Source organism: Haliotis rufescens, unplaced genomic scaffold, assembly GCF_023055435.1.
Source record: "Haliotis rufescens isolate VD_foot unplaced genomic scaffold, xgHalRufe1.0.p SCAF_4, whole genome shotgun sequence".
Taxonomy (NCBI): domain Eukaryota; kingdom Metazoa; phylum Mollusca; class Gastropoda; order Lepetellida; family Haliotidae; genus Haliotis; species Haliotis rufescens.
Window position 1 is genome coordinate 54,497,761 of NW_025964112.1, and position 16,561 is coordinate 54,514,321.

At 41.3% G+C, this 16,561-nt stretch overlaps 1 protein-coding gene across 2 annotated transcripts in view; it reads left to right on the plus strand.

Annotated features, from left to right (window-relative positions):
- The first annotated feature begins 567 nt into the window (after positions 1-567).
- Positions 568-16,561, plus strand: part of LOC124115086 (microtubule-associated protein tau-like) — a 148,824-nt gene continuing 132,830 nt past the window's right edge. The window contains exon 1 of one of the 2 annotated variants that reach the window (XM_046475920.2): positions 568-692. The gene's annotated coding sequence lies outside the window, so the exon portion shown is untranslated. Of the gene's footprint in view, positions 693-6,657; positions 6,812-16,561 lie in introns of those variants that run through there. The other variant, XM_046475918.2, reaches the window with a different exon arrangement.

Here is a 16,561-nt window from a genome sequence, read left to right on the forward strand (position 1 = left end):
GTACAAACGCTAAAGATGCAGATTTAATAGCCCAGAAAAACGAATCTTCTTCTCAGTACATGGATGTATATATAGCGACGACCATGCAACATTTCGCGCCTCCATCTCCATCAATAACCACGCTCACTTTAAACTCAAGAAGGAGCCGTGAAGATCCGACAGTCAATTAAACCGATAACATGTCGCATGGCAACGAAAAAAGCAGAACCACCTAGGAAATAAGGATAAACGAATGTCTGGATTACATGATAAACACCATTTCCCCCTTATCTGATTTCACGGGTTATAAATATGTATTGGTAGTGAGCCGTCACATATAACATGTTCTGTTTATTTGTTTATTTACATCTATAAGTGTTTGTTTTAGTTTCAGCTCAAGCATGGGGATAGCAATTTATCTGCATCCTGCTGGTATAAGGGTCAGTAGAGAAGCGGACACTGTAACTTCCTATGTTGTGTGTCACCCGAAACTGTATTGAATAAATCGTTTGTCTCTTTAAACGCTCTTGAAATTGAATATGTTTAATCATGCTGTTATTTGAAACCATTCCGCCTCAATGCGGTTATCTCCCTTTGTATGTTAAAAGGCTTGGGTTAACGAAGTCATGCAACAGAAGTTGAAGTAATTGGCTTGAGGTCAAGCTTTGCTTTATGAACCAAACACGGCCATATACCGACCTTCTCCTGACAAGGTATGGCAATATTTGCATTAATACATATGTGATGTAAGCTGTCAGAGCAGAGTCGCGCTGTGCGGCCCAACCCTCCACACAGCACCCCGTGCAGGCTGCCTGTAGATCGAGACACAGGGCTTTGTTTGCAGCGGTCGTTGTTGATGCCTCCGTCTGGAGGGCTTAGGTTTTCTGGAACTATGGATGCATGCCCAGTTTGTTAATGTTTATTAAATGTTGAACAAGTTTGTTTACATTTATGAACACTGAAATATTTCCTGTTCGTCTTTTAAACATAACGAACACGATATCAAAGTTTACATGATGGTTAGACGCATAAAGAGATTTTGTGAAGCAGCTGAAGCGTACATAAAATATTCTTGCGGTTCATAGTCATGGGTTCTGGGACAGGCGTCCTTATATTTAAACGACAATGATCACGTTCAAACTGAAACAGCTGAAACACATCTTGCATAATGATATCCTTCTGAGAGTACACTTTTGAAATGAAACAGGACAACTGATTTATGTTCAGTAAAACTATAAACATAGAAACATCGATTGATGCTTCAACAACGATTCCTTTATCTGACAGATTTCAATTGTATATGTGTTTATATTTTTTATTCAGTCTTTTGATCAAAGGGAAGTCTACATGAAGTTCCTGAAAGTTATGTCATAATTTCTTAATGTTGCTGCTTAACTGCTACAATACAGTATGTAAAAACTAGACCTAAAGGTAATTGACTTGTGAAGTTCAAATTACCAGGCTTAATAAATAAAAAAGGTGGAATGTCTCAAAACATGTCTTGGTGATGAAAATAGGCAAGTGTCTATAGACATAAAATCAGCATTATATTATTTTTTTAAACAGAAAATTATTGTGTAATGTAATGAAAGATTAAACTACACTTTCTTTGGTATAGAGAATGAGTGACACGAGTCCCAATACCAAAGCCTTTATGTACAGTGTACAAGATATATTGAGCAGGAATTTACCTGGGAGGATCTGTTCCAAGGCATGGGGATTCTCAGTAATACATGTTGGGTGTCCAAGGCACCAGGCAGGCAGGATGTGACATGCTTAACGTAATTTCAAACAATTTTACTGATGTCATGCTTAGGATCTTAATGCCCATCACAATTGTTTGCATCCATTCTCAATTCGAATGAGTACAAGTTGGAATATTTTGCATGTGGTAAAACCCTGTGTCTGTGTAGATATTGAGTTCAGACCCTATGGATTATTTCTTGTTTACATACAAGGGTGTTCTGTACAATAAAAAATCTTGATTCTTATTATGCAGGATGCTCAGAAGGTATACTCACTGAACATTAGATACAGAGAATTCATTTGAAATGAATAATGTTAGACTTTTTTAAAAAGTACCTGTTTGTATGGTAAACCTTTCAATAACAACAACTCCCATTCATTCACTTTCACAGGGACCTGAAGTGGACTGGTATTAAATGGTTTGGTCACATAACTTGACAAAAACACACTGATGTAACCTTGGCCATAGTCTGTCTTACAGACCCTGATACAAATATATCCAATACAGCCCATGCAAGTCTATAATGTTTGGCAAGTTTTGATTACTGATATATCCAATACAGCCCATGCAAGTCTATAATGTTTGGCAAGTTTTGATTACTGATATATCCAATACAGCCCATGCAAGTCTATAATGTTTGGCAAGTTTTGATTACTGATATATCCAATACAGCCCATGCAAGTCTATAATGTTTGGCAAGTTTTGATTACTGATATATCCAATACAGCCCATGCAAGTCTATAATGTTTGGTAAGTTTTGATTACTAATATATCCAATACAGCCCATGCAAGTCTATAATGTTTGCCAAGTTTTGATTACTAATATATCCAATACAGCCCATGCAAGTCTATAATGTTTGGTAAATCTAGATTACATCAGTATCATCTGAAAATGAAGAGAGTCTCTGGGCTCCTTTTTATTATATTTTTATAAAGATCATTAAACAGCTGTTTTTTGCTGTAAGATATGTTCATTTCAGAGACTAGATGCTAGTCTACCTTGGCCACAAATGTCTCACCTCTTGGGTCTCTTGTTCTCAGTGATTTTCTCCTCTGCTTGCTTTTTCTCCTCAACATATGAAACTGGTAGAAAGACCTGATATAGATATTGCAACCTTGTTACGTTTATGTTTATTTGGACTGATTCATTTCATTCAATTAGAAGATAACAATATGTCTTTCGAATGAAGAACTACGTTACCTGTAGACTTAAGCTTTAAATAGATTTTGGAACTGAAACTCAGTTCTTGGTTATCAAAATGTCTAGCTGCTGGTCTGAAAACCCAAACTTTCTGTTTGTTGTTTAATGCTGCTCTGAGAAATATTCCAGCAACTGGTATATGATGGCAGTCTGTAAATAATCATGTCAGGATCAGACAATCCAGGGATTTACATCATGAGCTTTGATCTATGCAATTGCGATACAATGACATACAATGTACATCAACCAAGTCAGCGAGTCTGACCACCCGTTCCTGTTTGTGGCCTCTTACAACAAGCATCACCACCTTTTATAACAAGCATGGGTTGCTGAAGACCTATTCTACCTGGGATCTTCACAGGCCATTAAGACTTGCTGAAACAGTTAACAGGATGGACAACAAGCCCAGTATACTGCACTATCTTTGGAATAATTTAACAATTTCCAATTAAAATTTAAGATAATCATTAAAAAAATAGATTTATTCAAAAAGTCGACAGAGGTTTGCTTAACAAATGTGTCTAGGAAAGATAAAAGCATTTACTACCAAATATTTAAAACTGACTTGTGGGAAAAAAACCCTAAGACAAACATCAACTCTCTATATCATCAGAATCATCTATCAGTGTCTTCATTGGGAAAACATTTCATCCCCTGCACCACATATTGAGGCTGATAGCAACAATGTATTGCCAACTTTGTACAAAAGAACGGTTCTATTTTAAACACAATAATCATGACTTGAACAGAGGAAGCTGATGGCTGACTGTTTCGATATTTCAGAGGCGCATGCAGCCAGTATTTAAAAGTGGAAGCTGCTGAAGAGTTCTCGCTTAGTCAGTTTGCAGTGATTATAAAAACATCTTTCAACAGGTGTATAGCTTCTCAGCCCTGGTAAGCAGATTCCAAGACTGATATCACCTTCCCTCACTCCCCCTCCAAGACTTAATAAGATTCCACGCTGCCTCTAAGTGGGTCACCTCAGCCAGCCAAGATGCAGGTTGTGTTTCAGTGAGATGTTTCAGTTTCTCAGCATGTTTCCATCACTGATGTGACAACTGCTGAAGGGTTGGTTCACACTTTCAGTTTACTGGTACAGACAGCATGGGTGAGACTGACATGACACAATGGAGCAAGTTATAAGTGTGGACTTGTGTGCCTTGGACAACCTCATAGGGTTGATGGGCAATAGGGTTGATTGGCACTTGGGTTGATTGGTACTAGGGCTGATTGGTACTAGGATTGATTGGAAATAGGGTTGATTGGAAATAGGGTTGATTGGTAGTAGGATTGATTGGTACTAGGGTTGATTGGCAATAGGGTTGATTGGCACTAGGGTTGATTGGTACTAGGGTTGATTGGTACTAGGGTTGATTGGAAATAGGGTTGATTGGTACTAGGGTTGATTGGAAATAGGGTTGATTGGTACTAGGGTTGATTGGTACTAGGGTTGATTGGAAATAGGGTTGATTGGTACAAGGGTTGATTGGTACTAGGGTTGATTGGCTATAGGGCTGATTGGTACATGAGGTTGATTGGCAATAGGGTTGATTGGTACTTGGGTTGATTGGCCATGGGTTGACTGGCCAAAGGGTTGATTGGCAATAGGGTTGATTGGCACTAGGTATGATTGGTACTAGGGTTGATTGACACTAGGGTTGATTGGCAATGGGGTTGATTGGCAATATGGTTGATTGGTAATAGGGTTGATTGGTACTAGGGTTGATTGGCAATAGGGTTAATTGGTACTAGGGTTGATTGGCAATAGGGTTGATTGGTAATAGGGTTGATTGGTACTAGGGTTGATTGGCAATAGGGTTAATTAGTACTAGGGTTGATTGGCAATAGGGTTGATTGGAACTAGGGTTGATTGGCAATAGGGTTGATTGGTACTAGGGTTGATTGACAATAGGGTTGAGTGGTACTAGGGTCGATTGGCAATAGGGTTGATTGGTACTAGGGTTGATTGGCAATAGGGTTGATTGGTACTAGGGTTGATTGGCAATAGGGTTGATTGGTACTAGGGTCGATTGGCAATAGGGTCGATTGGTATTAGGGCTGATTGGCACTAGGGTTGATTGGCACTAGGTTTGATTGGTACATGGGATTGATTGGCAATATGGTTGATTAGTACTAGGGTTGATTGGTATTAGGGTTGATTTGCAATAGGGTTGATTGGCACTAGGGTTGATTGGCAGTAGGCTTGATTGGCAATATGGTTAATTGGTGCCAGTGTTGATTGGCAATAGGGATGTATCTGGTGACTGGTTTCATTGCATGTCATTATCCCAACGACATGGATGGTTGTTCATAATATCAGTCATTGGATTGTCTGGTCTAGATGATTATTTCAAGGCTGCTGTACTATGCTGAATATAGGTTGAGTGTGGCATAAAACAACAAACAAACAGCTGATGCATCTGCAGATAGTAGCCTAGGTATAGTTTCTATATTTTAGGACTTCTGTAGTTAGCCATGTTAAAGTAAGTCAGAGAACACAGCTCTTCAGTGGGAATCTAGGTATGTTGGCTTGTTCTGAGGGAGTCCCTCTTTACATGATCAGGAGTATGATACTTGCTAGTATACTGACATGCTAATGAAACTGAAGCTGTGTTAAATACACAGTATTTAGTGTGAAACCTGAAGGTGCCTGAGAGTTGGTGACACAAGGTTTGGGAGAGTTGGTGACACATCTGGACACCAGGTGTCTGAGAGTTGGTGACAGCTGGACACCAGGTTTGGGAGAGTTGGTGACACATCTGGACACCAGGTGTCTGAGAGTTGGTGACAGCTGGACACAAGTTTTCGGAGAGTTGGTGACAGCCGGACACCAGATTTGGGAGAGGTGGTGACACATCTGGACGCCAGGTGTCTGAGAGTTGGTGACAGCTGGACACCAGGTTTTGGAGAGTTGGTGACACATCTGGACACCAGGTGTCTGAGAGTTGGTGACAGCTGGACACCAGGTTTGGGAGAGTTGGTGACACATCTGGACACCAGGTGTCTGAGAGTTGGTGACAGCTGGACACCAGGTTTGGGGGATGTGGTGACACATCTGGACACCAGGTGTCTGAGAGTTGGTTACAGCTGGACACAAGTTTTCGGAGAGTTGGTGACAGCCGGACACCAGATTTGGGAGAGGTGGTGACACATCTGGACACCAGGTGTCTGAGAGTTGGTGACAGCTGGACACCAGGTTTTGGAGAGTTGGTGACACATCTGGACACAAGGTGTCTGAGAGTTGGTGACAGCTGGACACCAGGTTTGGGAGAGTTGGTGACACATCTGGACACCAGGTGTCTGAGAGTTGGTGACAGCTGGACACCAGGCTTCAGAGAGTTGGTGACACAGCTGAAATTTAGTTATTTCGGGGAGGGTCATGATGAATATGTACAATGTACAAGGACATGGGGAGGATCATCCAAAAATAGGGGAGGGTAATTCTTTTCGGTACATTAGTGTAGTACAAAACATCGATCTGACCCACCCAAATGACCATTCCCTTAGATGGTACTTGAATAGTGACAGACACACCAGAAATATGAGTGCCATTGACTAACAACCAGACAGTTACTTCTGACACTGGTAGATGAAACTATATGTCAGTCATAATAGTTTCAAGATTGGGAAGGTATTAAGTCCAGTTCGGCAGTCTAGCTCAGTTTAACAGGTAAACAACACAAGCTTATCTTTACACTGCCAGCCAGCAGTCTTGTAGAAACATGTTCCTGGCCTTCTGTTCACATCTCCCGAACACACCCATTGGTTCCACTGCTGGCCCAGAGGCTGCTGTCTCAGGATACAGTGACATTGTTACAGAACCTGTGTCTTTCGAACTGGGATTTTAAGTGAGATTGAATGATGGATGACCTGTGATATGCCAGGTAAGAGTGTCATCCTTGGTTCACCGTTTGACCTGTTGGTGTCCATGCTGTTAACAGAGTTATTAAGTTTCTATGAACAGTAACTTATGCACCTCTAGTCTGGAGTTACTCATTGTTGAGGCAGGTCTCAGGTGAATCACATTACTCCTTGCACTCAGCACTGGTCCCTGCATCTGCAATGGTTACAGACAATTGTTGAACATTACATCAGATTTACAAAAGATTAGCTTCTTATCCTGAAAAAACATCTTGAACTTCAACTTCTGAGTGATATCGTTCGTGTCTTGTTTATTTGCTCTCTCCTTCACTTTGAAAAAACTTTAAATGCTACTTAAGGGGTGAGCAGATTCAGGTCAAGAATATTGTTGTGTCTATTTCAGGAAGAATCATGCTTTTGTTCTGAAATGTTTATCTTACAATTCAAATTGTACTGTGTCTAAATGTGAACAGGTCTATCATCTTGTTCTCTGGAAGGACAGTTGCACAGAACATTCAAGGTGAAGCTTTTACCATTGCAATTGTTCTGGAACCTTTTTCTGAAGGTGTTCTGTTGAGGACAACCATTGTAAATTCTGTGATAACTGATCCACCTTCCAAATTAAAAAAAATTATTGTAATTAGTTTTAGCCGACTGCGTAGTATATTTGTAACCAAAGTTCTAGGCTCTGACTGTGAGGTTTCTGAGTACTTGCTGCCTGAAATGTACAGCAGGACAGACACCACGAGGCCACAGTAGCCTGGAACTCATTACAGACTTGTGTATGTAACAATACTCATTGTTTGGTAAACCAAATAGTCCCTCAGATTTCCCTCATCTTGGGCTAGTGGACTATGGGCTATATCTAACCCTCATGAATCTGGCTTTAAAAAAAGATAAAAAATCTAATCTAAATGAATACTGCTGACATTTAAAGAATGAAAAGTGCTGCAATTGTTTTCCGTTCTTTTTGTCCAGCAATGAAAATATAACAAACGATTTGCAATTTTGGCGCTTATGATTTTAGGAATATTTTTGCTTCAACTGCAGTGTCTCAGCTAAGTGAGTTTTATGAGCCAGGTAATAAACCCAGGTTTGGCGCCGATGGTTTGGCGCCGATGGTCGGGCGGTGTTATATCGGAGTGTTCAGACAGCTGTATGGTGGTGGTGCTGAACATGGCCTATCATCATTTGGGTGCAGGATCAGCGATGCACTCGGAAGGATAATCTTTATCTATGGACTATATTTGTTTTGCTATACTGATAAAGAAATATTTTGTAAAAACATAACTTTTTTTGTGACTTGAAAGTGTGTCACTAGATGCTAACCTTCCCTCATTCATTGATGCACACACCTAATTGGGACATCAGTTTTATCAGGGTTACACATGGAGACGTCCCAAGACAGGTGAACATCTGGCAGGAGAAACTGTTTTATTTAAAAATCTCGTCTTGTTACGGGACTAGTGGTATTTGGATTTATCCCAACACCTAGTTATGTTGCATCACAGGAATATATATATATATATTATTTTTTTGGTACGACGACATATTCCTGTGAATACATGAACCCTTTGTCTGAATTAAGCTGGGACTACATCTAGGTGGATTTGGCCCCAAATCTAGTCAGGTTTCAGCACAGGAATATATATAGACCGTATTCGACGTAATAAGCGCCCAGGGCGCTCTCAAAATTAGAAATAGGGGGCTCTTATTAGAATATTATTTTGGTGGAAAAAACAGAGTTGAAAGATACATTTCGTGGTTGATATTGACAGCCTGAAATGTTTATACACGACAGATATATTTTTTCAGAAATTAATTGCCCAAAATTAAGGGTGCATATAACACACGAGTGCGTATTTTAAGCGAATAAATAAGTCTTGTGTACATTGATCAATCGGAAGGGGTGCTAATTGGAATTGTTCACTAGCCAATATATGAGCAATTATCGCCGTGGGCGCTTATTAGAGCAGGGCGCTTATTACGTCGAATACGGTATATGTTTTTCTTGTACAGCTATTTATATTTTTTAAGATGTTTTGTACAGCTGTGTATTCCTGTAATCAAGTAACCCTTTGTCCGAATTGAGCTGGGAATTTATCTGGGTTTTCTTATCTATCCTCAAATCTAGTCATGTTACATGAATCCTTTCCTCCGAGCTGTGGACAGCTGGATTTATCTCATCATGTCTGCATCTTCTTATGTATTCCAGTGAACATATTTCCATCACTGCAATAACATATGTGTCACAGAGCATCAACAAGCAGACTTCCCTGTCCGTCTTCATGCTGTCAAACACTGTGTGTTACATTAGTGATTGATAATCATCTTCATTGTTGTTTTGGTCAGTGCTTGACATATTCACAATGCTGGGAAATTAATCAACTTAATGTCATTTTCTGTAGGAAAGTAAATCTCTTATCAAAGAGAATTCAGATACAATTAAATGAGAAAAGCTGGCAGATTACGTCTTGCCCCCTCATAACTTAAATGTTGAAGTTGAAGAATTCTTCTCCTGTTTTCATGACATTTAAGAAACAATGAGAAGACATTGTCTGAAACAAAGCATCAAAATGTGCTTTGTAGGCTTAATGCTTAACTGTATCACCATTAGATATTTTAAGACACAGGTCTGATGTAACACATCAGGGCACAACCATTTGATTTTCAGAGGGGGGGGGGAAGGTTTTGGTTTGACATCAGCATCTTTTCTCAATTAATAAATTATAGGATAATTATAAATACTGGTAATATAGGGGCTCAATTATTTTTTTCAACCTAAAGAGGTGCTCAGTTGTATATATTTTTAAATATATATTCTTTTGATACTTTAATATAGTCTACAAGTAACGGGCACATTATTTTTTTGTCTACAATTCGAGGCATTTGTAATTTCTTTTCGGTAAAACAGGTGCTTGATTGATATTGTAGGAATAAAATCCCCCTGAAAATGTAATGGCTGCTCCCTCACTAGGAAAGTCCTGCAAACACGGACACAGATGATATACATCAAGTAATGATCTTGTAGAGTTGCAGATCTGATATCAGTTGATATGTTACATTACTTGTCCGTGAACAGAGATACCATGAAGATCTGGGGTAGAATAGGTCTTCAGCAACCCATGCTTGTCGTAAAAGGCGACTATGCATGTCGTAAAAGGCAACTAACGGGATCGGGTGGTCAGGCTCACTGACTTGGTCGATGCATGTCATCGTATCCCAAATGAGTGGATCCATGCTCATGATGTCAATCACTGGATTGTCTGGTCCAGACTCATTTATTTACAGACCGCTGTCATAAGCTGGAATATTGCTGTGTGTGGCGTTAAACAACAAACATGCAAACAAACAAACCTTGAACAGAGGATGTGACGTCTATGAATGTTTGATGTGAGGTGAGGTGAAATTGGGTTTAACGTAGCTTCCAAGATTATTGCACTTATATAGCGATGTGAATGTTTGGTGTAATATATGACCTGTCAGGTGTATGGTTGCTAGCCTATGCTCAGTGTCAATATTTCACGAATTCTCATACCATGTAATAGTCTAAGTGCATGCATGTACTAGGAGACATAGTTTGAGTGGTTGCTGGTCTGGGAGACAAGGCCATGTCAGTCTGGTATGTTGACATGGAAACCTAATCCTAGCAGACAGTGTTATGTGTCAGTGTGAAGAGCTTCAAGAGATACTGAACATCAGCCCCTGTACTTGACCTCTGCTGACCCCGAACCCTTTTCCTTGTTGCTAAATGACCTCTCTCATTTTGTGTGGGTTGTTACAGATTAATGTTAGAAGTGTGGGGTGCCTCTGTTTTCAAACTTCCTAAAATGTTTCCATCCCCACTTTTCTGTCCTTCTGAGCTACTGAATGGTTCATGTCAGACACTGTGTAGAGACTTCTACAGACACCACCGCCTGGCCTGGGTTATAGGGTCTCTAAGATGAGATCTGTGACCCCATAGGTTAGAGACAGGCTTCTCCAGATATAACAGTCTGTTCTGGGTTACAGGGTCTGTAAGATTGAGATATGGGACAGAGAGGTCAGAGACAGGTTTCTCAAGACACAACAGTCTGGTCTGGGTTATAGGGTCTTTAACATTGAGATCTGTGACCCCATAGGTCAGAGACAGGCTTCTCCAGATATAACAGTCTGGTCTGGGTTATAGGGTCTGTAACATTGAGATAAGATAAGATAAGATAAGATAATATTTTATTGCAGAAACGTTCCATTACGGGACAGATGCAATTTTAAAAGACAAGACATTATGATTTATATATACATATATACAGACATACATAATTTACATTCCTGTAGACACATACAGAAACAAAATAATCAATATTATATATTTTTATACATAAAATGTCAACGGTTGATTATGAAAGGGTATTTATTGTTTGAAATTATAGATGTGGAAACAAATGCAGTTGATATTGACTGCTTCATTATTTGATAGGATGTATTGAAATAATTTGTCTTCATGACTGTGAACATTTACATTTACATTTTGTCTGGATAGTTTTTCAAAGAGTATATTTCTTTCTCGAGTGTGTTTAATGCAGTGAAGTAAGTAATGTTTTTCGTTATCAATGATTGAACATGTAGAGCATAGCCTCTGATGTAGTGGGGTTGGTGGCTTTGTGTGTCTTCCAAGTTCAATATTTAATTTATGGTTACTTAATCTTAGTTTAGAAAAGTGGACTCGATATTTTTTTACTTTACAGTGACTGAGATAGGGTTATGGGACAGAGAGGTCAGAGACAGGTTTCTCAAGACAAAACAGTCTGGTCTGGGTTATACGGTCTGCAAGATTGAGATATGGGACAGACATGGGCAAGAGACATACTTCTCCAAGCCAAACAGTCCAGTATAGGTTATGGATATGGGACAGAGAGGTCAGAGACAGGTTTCTCAAGACAAAACAGTCTGGTCTGGGTTATACGGTCTGCAAGATTGAGATATGGGACAGACATGGGCAAGAGACATACTTCTCCAAGCCAAACAGTCCAGTATAGGTTATGGGTTCCGTGAGATGGCCATCTGTGACAGACAGACTTGTCCAGACACAACAGTCCAGTATAGGTTATGGGTTCCGTGAGATGGCCATCTGTGACAGACAGACTTGTCCAGACACAACAGTCCAGTATAGGTTATGGGTTCCGTGAGATGGCCATCTGTGACAGACAGACTTGTCCAGACACAACAGTCCAGTATAGGTTATGGGTTCCTTGAGATAGACATCTGTGACAGACAGACAGACTTGTCCAGACACAACAGTCCAGTATAGGTTATGGGTTCCTTGAGATAGACATCTGTGACAGACAGACAGACTTGTCCAGACACAACAGTCCAGTATAGGTTATGGGTTCCGTGAGATGACCATCTGTGACAGACAGACTTGTCCAGACACAACAGTCCAGTATAGGTTATGGGTTCCTTGAGATAGACATCTGTGACAGACAGACAGACTTGTCCAGACACAACAGTCCAGTATAGGTTATGGGTTCCTTGAGATAGACATCTGTGACAGACAGACTTGTCCAGACACAACAGTCCAGTATAGGTTATGAGTTCCATGAGATGGCCATCTGTGACAGACAGACTTGTCGAGACACAACAGTCCAGTATAGGTTATGGGTTCCTTGAGATAGACATCTGTGACAGACTTGTCCAGACACAACAGTCCAGTATAGGTTATGGGTTCCTTGAGATAGACATCTGTGACAGACAGACAGACTTGTCCAGACACAACAGTCCAGTATAGGTTATGGGTTCCGTGAGATAGACATCTGTGACAGACAGACTTGTCCAGACACAACAGTCCAGTATAGGTTATGGGTTCCTTGAGATAGACATCTGTGACAGACAGACTTGTCCAGACACAACAGTCCAGTATAGGTTATGGGCTCCGTGAGATAGACATCTGTGACAGACAGACTTGTCCAGACACAACAGTCCAGTATAGGTTATGGGTTCCTTGAGATAGACATCTGTGACAGACAGACTTGTCCAGACACAACAGTCCAGTATAGGTTATGGGCTCCGTGAGATAGACATCTGTGACAGACAGACTTGTCCAGACACAACAGTCCAGTATAGGTTATGGGTTCCTTGAGATAGACATCTGTGACAGACAGACTTGTCCAGACACAACAGTCCAGTATAGGTTATGGGTTCCATGAGATAGACATCTGTGACAGACAGACTTGTCCAGACACAACAGTCCAGTATAGGTTATGGGTTCCTTGAGATAGACATCTGTGACAGACAGACAGACTTGTCCAGACACAACAGTCCAGTATAGGTTATGTGTTCCGTGAGATAGACATCTGTGACAGACAGACTTGTCCAGACACAACAGTCCAGTATAGGTTATGGGTTCCGTGAGATAGACATCTGTGACAGACAGACAGACTTGTCCAGACACAACAGTCCAGTATAGGTTATGAGTTCCGTGAGATAGACATCTGTGACAGACAGACTTGTTCAGACACAACAGTCCAGTATAGGTTATGGGTTCCGTGAGATAGACATCTGTGACAGACAGACTTGTCCAGACACAACAGTCCAGTATAGGTTATGAGTTCCGTGAGATAGACATCTGTGACAGACAGACTTGTCCAGACACAACAGTCCAGTATAGGTTATGTGTTCCGTGAGATAGACATCTGTGACAGACAGACTTGTTCAGACACAACAGTCCAGTATAGGTTATGAGTTCCGTGAGATAGACATCTGTGACAGACAGACTTGTCCAGACACAACAGTCCACCATAGGTTATGGGTTCCGTGAGATAGACATCTGTGACAGACAGACTTGTCCAGACACAACAGTCCAGTATAGGTTATGAGTTCCGTGAGATAGACATCTGTGACAGACAGACTTGTCCAGACACAACAGTCCAGTATAGGTTATGAGTTCCGTGGGATAGACATCTGTGACAGACAGACTTGTCCAGACACAACAGTCCCATATAGGTTATGGGTTCCGTGAGATAGACATCTGAGACAGACAAACTTGTCCAAACACAAGCGTCCTGAACATGGGTCATGGGTTCCACAAGATGTAGATCTGGGACAAGGTGTAGACACAGGCTTACCTAGAAATGTTTATGTATACTGAGGGCATATGTTTTTGTAGTGAAGACTGAGTTTCTTTAAAAATATTTTTTTGTTCAATGAAATATTTTATGAATTATTGTTACGGCAAAATATGATGATGAAATTAATTTAAAAATGTTTACATTTCAGTGTAGTCATTTTGTTATTGTGTCCAGGGTCACAAGACTCAATATTGTTACCTGGATCACAAGACAAATATGCCATAGAAAACATTTGCAATGAGCATTGCATTTCCACAGTGTTTTGCGACTAACGGGATCGGGTGGTCGTGCTCGCTGACTTGGTTAATGCATGTCATCGATCCCAATTGCGTGGATCGATGCTCATGATATTAATCACTGGATTGTCTGGTCCACTCTCAATTATTGACAGACCGCCATCATATAGCTGGAATATTGCTGAACGCGGCGTTAAACAAAAAAACCAACCAACCAACCAAACAGAATAATGAATAAGAGTGTACAGCATAGCCACCCTTCTGTAGACTGTGTGGGAGGGACGTGAACATGAGCTATTGGCGCTGCAGAGCAATCAGCTCAGTATGTTTTGAAGGTGAAATCAATACTGCCTCTGAAGAAATTATAATTACATCTTGCCTATGTGTTGTACAGAACAAAGATAACATAACACACAATCCCAGATTATAACATTACACCCAATAAAGATGGGAGATTGGACTCAATAGGCAGTAATGTGTGGAAGGATAGCAGCGAGACTTGGGATTAGTCTTGACAAGGAAACAGATGAGTTGGATACCGATAATGTGATTTCTGTTTTAAGTGTGTAAATATGAAGCACATGTGGGTTGACACCATGAGGTAGCATGGGGAGAAGGATGCTGCATGTAGGTCTTCTATGTTACAGTATTGTCAGGTTGTGTACCCTCTGTTACAGAACTGTGAAGATCCAGTTTAGAATAGGTCTTCAGCAACCATTCTTGCCATAAAAGGTGACTATTCTCGCCGTAAGAGCTTACTAATTGGATCTGGTGGTCAGGCTGGCTGACTTGGTTAACGTGTGTCTTTGTATTCAAATTATGGGATCGATGCTCATGAAGTCAACACTGGATTGTCTGGTTCAGATTTGATTATTTACAGACCGCCGTCATATAGTTTGTTTGTTTGTTTGTTTGTTGTTTAACGCCGCACTCAGCAATATTCCAGCTATATGACAGCGGTCTGTAAAATAACCGAGTCTGGACCAGACAATCCAGTGATTGACATGAGCATCGATCCACGCAACTGGGATCGATGACATGTATCAACCAAGTCTGACCACCTGACAACCTGATCCCGTTAGTCGCCTTTTACGGCAAGTATGGGCTGCTGAAGACCTATTCTACCCCGGAATCTTCACGGGTTGCCGTCATATAGCTGGACTATTGCTCAGTGCGGCATTAAACATTAAACAAACAATCAAACAAAACCCATTGTTGCTGGGTTTGGGTTAGAAGGGGCTCAGGGATCTAGAGGAGAAGGTGAGACCTCATGATGCAGAAGGAGGGGGCTGGGGAGGGAGGAAGAGATGGAGTTTGTGTGCATGAGGAAGGGGGGAAGAAGAGGATAGAGTTTGTGTGCGTGAGGAAGAGATTGGGTTGGAGAGTGAGGAGTGATGAGAACACATATGATGCTTGGGATTGAAGGGGAGGGGGTTGAGGAAGAGGAGATTGAGTGAGTGTGTGAGTGAGTGAGTTGGGTTTAATGCCGCTTTTAACAGTATTCCAGTTGTATCGCGGCGTGTCAGCTTAATGTGGGAGGAAAGCCCGAAGTGATGCAGGCCTCAGACGTTTACCACTTCAGTGAAATCCACGAGCACGGGTATGGTGCTGACAAACCTAGAAACATAATCGGGGCGAACGTGGATTTGAATCCACAATCATAGGTTTCTGGCGTGCCCAAGGGACGCAACTCTGCACAGCGAATCGCGGCGCCTTAGACGACTGGGCCACCCATGCTCCCAGATTGAGTGAGGAGAGGGGGGAGGAGGAGAGGGTTTGACATGGTATGATGCAGGGTGTAGGCAGGGTGTGAAACAGGAGAGGTACCGGCGTAAGAGGTAGTGGTCTTGACAGAGTGAGGTTGGTTTTATATGCTTTTAGATATATTCAAGCTATATCAAGGCAGGGGGCACCAATAATGGGCTTCACGCATTGTACCAATATGGGGAATTGCTTTAACCACTAGGCTACCCTACCACCCTGGTTTGGACAGAGAATACAAGAATACTTATGAAGGAGGAAATGTTGGGAGGGAGAGGATGAGAACAGCTAGGTATGATACCAGAACAAGTGGGTGAGAAGGGAGGGAGAGGATGAGAACAGCTAGGTATGATACCAGAACAAGTGGGTGAGAAGGGAGGGAGAGGATGAGAACAGCTAGGTATGATACCAGAACAAGTGGGTGAGAAGGGAGGGAGAGGATGAGAACAGCTAGGTATGATACCAGAACAAGTGGGTGAGAAGGGAGGGAGAGGATGAGAACAGCTAGGTATGATACCAGAACAAGTGGGTGAGAAGGGAGGGAGAGGATGAGAACAGCTAGGTATGATACCAGAACAAGTGGGTGAGAAGGGAGGGAGAGGATGAGAACAGCTAGGTATTATACCAGAACAAGTGGGTGAGAAGGGAGGGAGAGGATGAGAACAGCTAG